Raw genomic sequence first — 7447 nt, forward strand, 5'->3', positions numbered from 1 at the left:
GAAACACAAAATCTGATGAGGACTTTCATCAAGCAGATCGGAGTACATCCTGAGGAAAGAGTTCCGGTCTTGTCAGCTGGAAGATCTCGAACTCTTTCCCGAGCAAAAGCGACCTCTGTCCCAAACTCTCAGATTCAAAAGTCAGGAGGAAGCCGAAGGAGATCATTTCTGAAGGAAGGATCAGGAGAAAGTGCGGATCCAAACTATATTCCACTAGAGACTGAAGATCGAGAATCGTCCAGAGATGATCAATTGAGTCATATCTCGGAGCAAAAAGAGTAGGAGCATTGGGAATTGGAGAGATAAGAGAGAAACGAGGGAAAATCAGGAGATTACAGATCTGAAGTTTATGGATAGGAAATTAGTAAAAGATTTCGCGTCCTCGATGATCAGATTCAACGACTAGTGAACAAAGATGGCGGAGAAAAAGCTGAGGAAATAATGAACCAGAATCCATTTGCTAAAGATATTATGTTAGCACCATTGCCGCGCAATTTTAAACTTCCGACATTCACGATGTACAATGGAAGTACAGATCCAATGGAACATCTGGCTCAGTTCAACTCTGTTATGATGCTAGCAGGTAACTCTGATATTTTAAAGTGTCGCTCATTTCCATCTTCCTTGAAAGGATCTGCAACAACCTGGTTTTTCAGCTTATTACCAGATTCCATTAAGGATTTTAAGGATTTGACGAAAGTATTCTTGTCAAGATTCCAAAGTAGCATGAAAAGCAGCAAAAATGTTGATAACTTAGCTGCAATCCGTCAAAAATCGGGAGAATCAGTTCGAAATTATATGAAGAGATTCAATCAGGAGTCAATTCAAATTAAAAATTTGAATGAGGCGGTGGCATATGACGCTATGTTCGTAGGCCTAACGGATGAGCATCTTCCGAATTCCTGATCATGAACAAGCCAGCGAATATAGCAGAATTGACGACTCGCTGTAATCAGTATGCAAATATGAAGGACATTCTCCAAGCAAGAAAAGAAACTGATAGCAGTGGAGTTAAAAGGAAAGATGATGGAGTTGTGAAATCTGATCAGAGAGATCAGAGAGAGCGAAGGAATAGCAGGAGCTTTTCAAGAAATATTCCTGATCGTCAATACAGAAGGGACATTCCAAAACCATTCCAAGAAAACTATACTCCTCTCAACGCAAGAAGATCGAAAATTCTGATGCAAATTCAGCATCAGGGATTTATGAAATGACCATTACCTATGATAGCAAAGGCGGATGAGAGGAATCCGAATAGGTTCTGTAGATATCACAAAGATCATGGTCATGATACTGATGACTGCAGAATTCTGAAAAATGAAATTGAACGACTGATCAACCAAGGAAGATTGGACCAATATGTTCAAAAGAGAAATGGGGGAAACAGAAGAAATGCCGCTGATCAGCCGAGAAGGTGGAACAATCGAACACCAGCTAGAGAAGAACAAGCCAAGGTAGATTTTAAGTACAACTCTCCAGAGGAAAATACTAAACAGCAGGAAAATCGGCAGATTCAACAGAAGCAGTCCCCCGTTATGACCATCCTGGGAAGTTTGGACTTAAATTCAATTTCAAAATCTAAGGCGCACGCCAAGTATGTGAATACTGTCGAATCTCATGTTATTCCTAGAAGAATCAAAATGATGAAGGAAATAGTTTTCACGGAGGAAGAAATGGAAGGAATTCAAGAACCACACGATGACGCCATTGTGGTGGTCATCGAGGTGGCAAACAGAGATATTCATAGAGTTCTGGTAGACACAGGATCATCTGTAGACATCATGTCTTACGAAGCTTTTCAGCGATTGAAGTTGGATACGGTCAAGATAAAACCTTGCAGCACAAGACTATTTGGATTTTCTGGAGAGTCTACTTCGGTAGAGGGAACCGTGGGAGCTAACGATAACACTTGGAACACATCCACAAACGGTAACTACAGTTACTAAATTTTTGTTAATAAAAAGTCTATCAGCATACAATATAATTCTCGGGAGACCAACGTTGAATACTATTGGTGCAATAATTTCGACAAGACATTTGAAGGTCAAGTTCCCAACAGAAGGAGGCATTGGAGAATGCAAATCAGATCAGAAAACTTCAAGGCAAAGCTATACAACTTTTTTGAAGGATTCGAAAGCACAAGGTAAGGCACTCGCCTTTACTGTTGAAGTTACGGATAACAGGGATGAGGAAAAAATTCAAAGAGGTGAACCGGTAGAAAAGCTGGAAAAAATTTGTTTTGGTTTGGAGAATCCAGAAAAAGGGACCATGATAGGAGCTGATCAGAACAGTCAGGACAAGGAGCAATTGAAAGAATTTCTTCAGCAAAACGCAGATGTCTTTGCCTGGTCAGCACAAGACATGCCAAGTTTAAGCAGAGAGGTGGCGGAGCATTGTTTATGGATAGATAAATCTATCAAACCAGTGAAACAGAGACGAAGGAATTTCTCGTCAGAAAAGCATGATGCAATTAAGGTTGAAGTGGACAAACTTAGGAGATCTGAGTTCATTGAGCAAATCGAGTGTCCAAGGTGGCTAGCAAATGTGGTAATGGTGAAAAAGCATAATGGAAAATGGCGAATGTGTGTAGATTACACTGATTTGAACAAGGCATGTCCCAAGGATTGCTATCCTTTGTCGCGAATTGATCAGCTAATCGATGCCACATCAGGTCAGCAAATGTTGAGTTTTATGGATACTTATTCTGGTTATAATCAAATTCTTATGAAGAAGGAGGATCAACCTCACACGGCATTCATGACCAATCGGGAAAGCTATTGTTATAAAGTTATGCCTTTTGGGTTAAAAAATGCTGGTGCAACATACCAAAGGGCAATGAACAAGCTCGTTCACTGATCGATTGGAAGAAATATGGAGGTTTATGTAGATGATCTTCTTGTGAAAAGTCAATTTAAATCTGATCATCTCGTCGATTTAAGAGAGTGCTTTGATGTATTGAGGAGAAATGGAATGAGACTCAATCCTGAGAAGTGTGCATTTGGAGTTTCATCTGGTGAATTCCTAGGTTTCATGGTCACACAGAGGGGCATTGAAGCAAATCCAAAAAAAAATCAGAGCTATCTTAAATATGACGGCTCCCAGAAGATGAAAGAAATTCAAAGCTTAACAGAAGAGTTGCAGCATTAAGTAGATTTATATCCAGATCGGGGAGATAAGTGCGCACCATTCTTCAAGGCTTTGAAGAATCTAAATGCACTCAACGAATTCAAATGGTCGCAGGACTGTCGAATTCATTTGAAGAGTCGAAGAGGAGGTTGACCAGTCCACCGCTTTATCTCGACCAAAGCCCGGAGAGAGCTTGCAGATATATCTATCTTCTTCAAAGGCGGCGGTAAGCGCGGTGTTAATCCGGGAGGAAGGTATTGTTCAAAATCCTATCTACTTTGTAAGCCATACATTGTTAGATGCAGAATCTAGATATCCGGAATTTGAGAAACAAAGCTTTCGCCTTAATAGTAGCAGCCAGAAGCTCCGACCCTATTTTCGTGCTCATCCAATTATTGTTCTTACTAACTGGCCTTTAAAGAAAATATTGCATAAACCCGATCTAGCAGGGAGAATGGTATCATGGGCAGTAGAGTTAATAGAACATGATATAGATTATAAACCTAGAACTGCGATAAAGGCACAAGTTTTGGCCGATTTTATTGCTGAAAGTATTTCATCACCAGAGGAGGAAAAAGATTCTAGTAAGGTGTCTTCTGTGTGGACCTTACATGTAGATGGGTCAAGTCATTCGCAGGGATCAAGAGCGGGAGTGATTTTACAAAGTCCATTTGGATTTGTAATTCAAAATGCACTACGGTTTAATTTTCATGCTTCGAACAATGAAGCAGAGTATGAAGCTCTTATTGCAGGGTTACGACTAGCCGGATCTCTCCCGTGTTCAAAGCATCGAAGTAAAAAGTGATTCTGAGCTGGTGGTCAGTCAAGTCACAAGAGCGTATGGAGCAAAAGATGATCGAATGGTCAGCTATCTTAAAAAAGTATCACAATGTAAGGAGTGGTTCGCACAATTCTCAGTCACAAGGATATCTCGAAATCAAAATAATGAAGCAGATTCTCTGGCAAAATTGGCATCCGCAAAGTCTATTTCTATTCCACAAACTGTATATTATGAGGAGCTGGATATTCCGGCATATTCAGAACCAGAGATAATGGAAATTGACGCAAAGATATCTTGGATGGATCCTATTATACAGTATTTGAAGGATGGTATTCTTCCTGAAGATAGGGAAAAGGCCAGAACTGTGAAAAGAAGAGCTGCCAAAGTTTATTCTAAAAAATGAGTTATTATATAAAAGAACAGTTTCTGGGCCACTCTTGAAATGTTTGGGACCCTCTGATGCTCTTTATGCCTTATCCGAAGTTCAGGAAGGAATCTGTGGAAACCACTTAGGTGGGAAAGCTTTGGCGTATAAAATTTTAAGACAAGGATTTTATTGGCCACGAATGCAATCTAAGGCAATTGAGTATGTAAGAAGGTGTCATCAATGCCAGATTCATGCACCAATTCAGAGCCAGCCAGCAGAGCAGCTAACATCAATTCTTAATCCTCTCCCATTTGCTATGTGGGGTATGGATTTGTTGGGACCTTTTCCTGTTGCAGCTGGAGGGAAAAAGTTTGTAGTGGCTGCAATCGATTATTTTACGAAATGGGTAGAAGCAGAAGCCTTGGCAACAACTACCACGAGTCAAATTGAAAAATTCTTCAGAAATCATGTCATATTCAGATATGGCCTACCAAAGATTCTACTGACTGATCACGGACCGCAATTTGACAATGAAAGATTCAAGGAATTTCAGTGCAGACTATCATATTGAGTGCAAACACTCATCTCGTAGCATATCCTCAATACAATGGCCAAATTGAGGTAACAAAACAGTAACACTTTTTGAGGGGATAAAAAGAGGCTGGATGAAGCGCATAGTTTATGGATTGATGAACTACCTCATGTACTATGGGCGTATAGGACTACGGTCAGACCCCAACAGGTGAAACACCTTTCAGATCGGCGTATGGGTCGAAGCATTGGCTCCAAAGAGAGGTTATGGTGGGATCAAACAGATATGAGGGATTTGATCCAATAACTAATGAAGAGGGACTGCGGGCAAACCTAGAATTTTTAGATGAAGTCGGGAGAAAAGGCCTTATACCATAATATGGAATATCGAGGAGAACAAAGCAGATATTATAATGCTCGAATCAAACATAAATCTTTCGGAGTAGGAGATTTGGTTTTGAGGAAAAAATTAGCATCGGATCCAAGGAACTGTGGAAAGCTTTTCGCAAACTGGGAAGGGCCATATGTGGTAACAAAAACTTTGAGCAAAAACACATATTGGCTGAAGGACTCTCATGGAAGTTGTTTGAAACGACCGTGGAATGTAGTTCACCTTAAGAAATATTATCAGTAGAAAGAATTTTTTGGTATTCTTGGAGAATGCATTTTATTAAACGTGGTCATCCAAAGTTTCTTCTTCATTATTAATCCAAAAGACATTTATGCGAACCAGCTTTCTTCGATCAAGCCATTTCAACGCTGATCCAGGGTCATTCTTTTCGAGGATGATCCCGACTTTCCGAGTCGGCCCAAGTGGTCACCTTCCGAGGCCTGGTCATGCTTTCCGAAGCCGATCACGGATCATTCCGTACCGAGGGTGATCCCGACTCTTCGTGAGTTAGGCTCAAGTAGCCAGCCTTCCAAGGCATGATTATGCTAGCTGATCTGGATCATTCCTTCCGAGGGTGATCCCGACTCTTCGTGAGTTAGACTCAAGTAGCCAGCCTTCCGAGGCCTGGTCATGCTTTCCGAAGCTGATCACGGATCATTCCGTACCGAGGGTGATCCCGACTCTTCGTGAGTTAGGCTCAAGTAGCCAGCCTTCCGAGGCCTGGTCATGCTTTCCGAAGCCGATCATGGATCATTCCGACCGAGGATGATCCCGACTTTACGTAAGTCGGGCTCGTAGCCAGGTCATGCTAAGCTAATCACGGATCATTCCTTTCGCGAGGGTGATCCCGGATTGTTCCTTCCGAGGAATGATCCCGACTTTCCGGTCAGCTCAAGTAGCCAGCCTTCCGAGGCCCGGGTCATGCTTTCCAAGCTGATCACGGATCATTCCTTTCGTGAGGATGATCCCGGATTGTTCCTTCCGAGGAATTATCCCGACTTTCCGAAGTCAGGCTCCAGTAGCCATCTTTCTAAGGCAGCATTTGGATCGAGTACGACGGAATTAATCAGTAAAATAACTCAAGGATCAAAGTTACACCGAGGACTATTAATTGAAGTTCAAAGATCAGATCAGGTATTAAATCAACATCTCAAGGTATTTGATCAGGTATTAAAGTTTCTTTCAAATACTCTTTCATCTAGAGGTATTTCAAGAGAAGTCAATTTATAAAGTTTGATCAAAGATATATACATCTAATCAATTATGAATTGGTTAAAATATGATATACATATATATATATATATATATATATATATATATATATATATATATATATATATATATATATATATAATATAAAAATAATAACAATAGAAGGAAGGAAGAAAATTTCATTCATATAAAAGTTGAACAAGTTAAAAAACCTCATATGCAAAAGAGGTAGGCAAGAAAGAAAAAGGTAAGTTCATAAAGCAAAAAGAGTGTTTTCTTCATATGTGTGATTTTGTAGATGGATCAACATCTCGTAGCATTACCAGACGGATCAACATCAACAGCATCATTAGCAGCAATATCTTCATCTCCTTGAGCAGGTAAATTATCATCATCATTATCATCTGAACCACCGGCGTAATGATCCGGGCCGTAGCCGGAGGAATCACTCATATCATTATCAGAATCATCTTCTGATAAACAATCAGAACTGGGATGCTTCAAATTCCTAAGATCAAAAAAGGTTCTAGAAGGGAGAAATTCTTGGGATAGCAACTTGAAATCTAAACCAGGATGAGTCTTAAGGATCTCTGAAAAAATTTGGTCAGAGCAATCCTTTACCATATTCTTGCAAAACCCTAGGAAAGTTGGATTATCTCCAACTTCCTTCATAGAGGAGGTAACCGAATTTAAAACTATCTGGTTTTCACTTTGTATTCTTCTCTTTTCAATTTCAAATTGTTTCCTCTCGCCTCTAAGTCTTCATGCAGCAAAGTTTTGAATTTTAAAGTTTCATCCAGGAGAGCATGGAGGTTTTCTTTCTCTTTAGAAACCAAATTAAAGGAAGCATCGAGATTATCCTTTTCTGCTGTTATCTCATCGAGTCTTAACTCCAAACCATTACTCTTATCCTCCAAAGCAGACTTCTCTAGTAGAATTGAACTGAAAGCTTTCACATAATATTCTTGTGCCAACTCTAAAGCTGTATTTAGCTTTTCAATCTCATTAAACTTTTCCTGGAGTTCATTCTTTTCCTTCT

This window comes from Hakea prostrata, unplaced genomic scaffold, assembly GCF_041222555.1.
Source record: "Hakea prostrata isolate BN-2017 unplaced genomic scaffold, UWA_Hpros_2 contig_270, whole genome shotgun sequence".
NCBI classification, from domain to species: Eukaryota; Viridiplantae; Streptophyta; class Magnoliopsida; order Proteales; family Proteaceae; genus Hakea; species Hakea prostrata.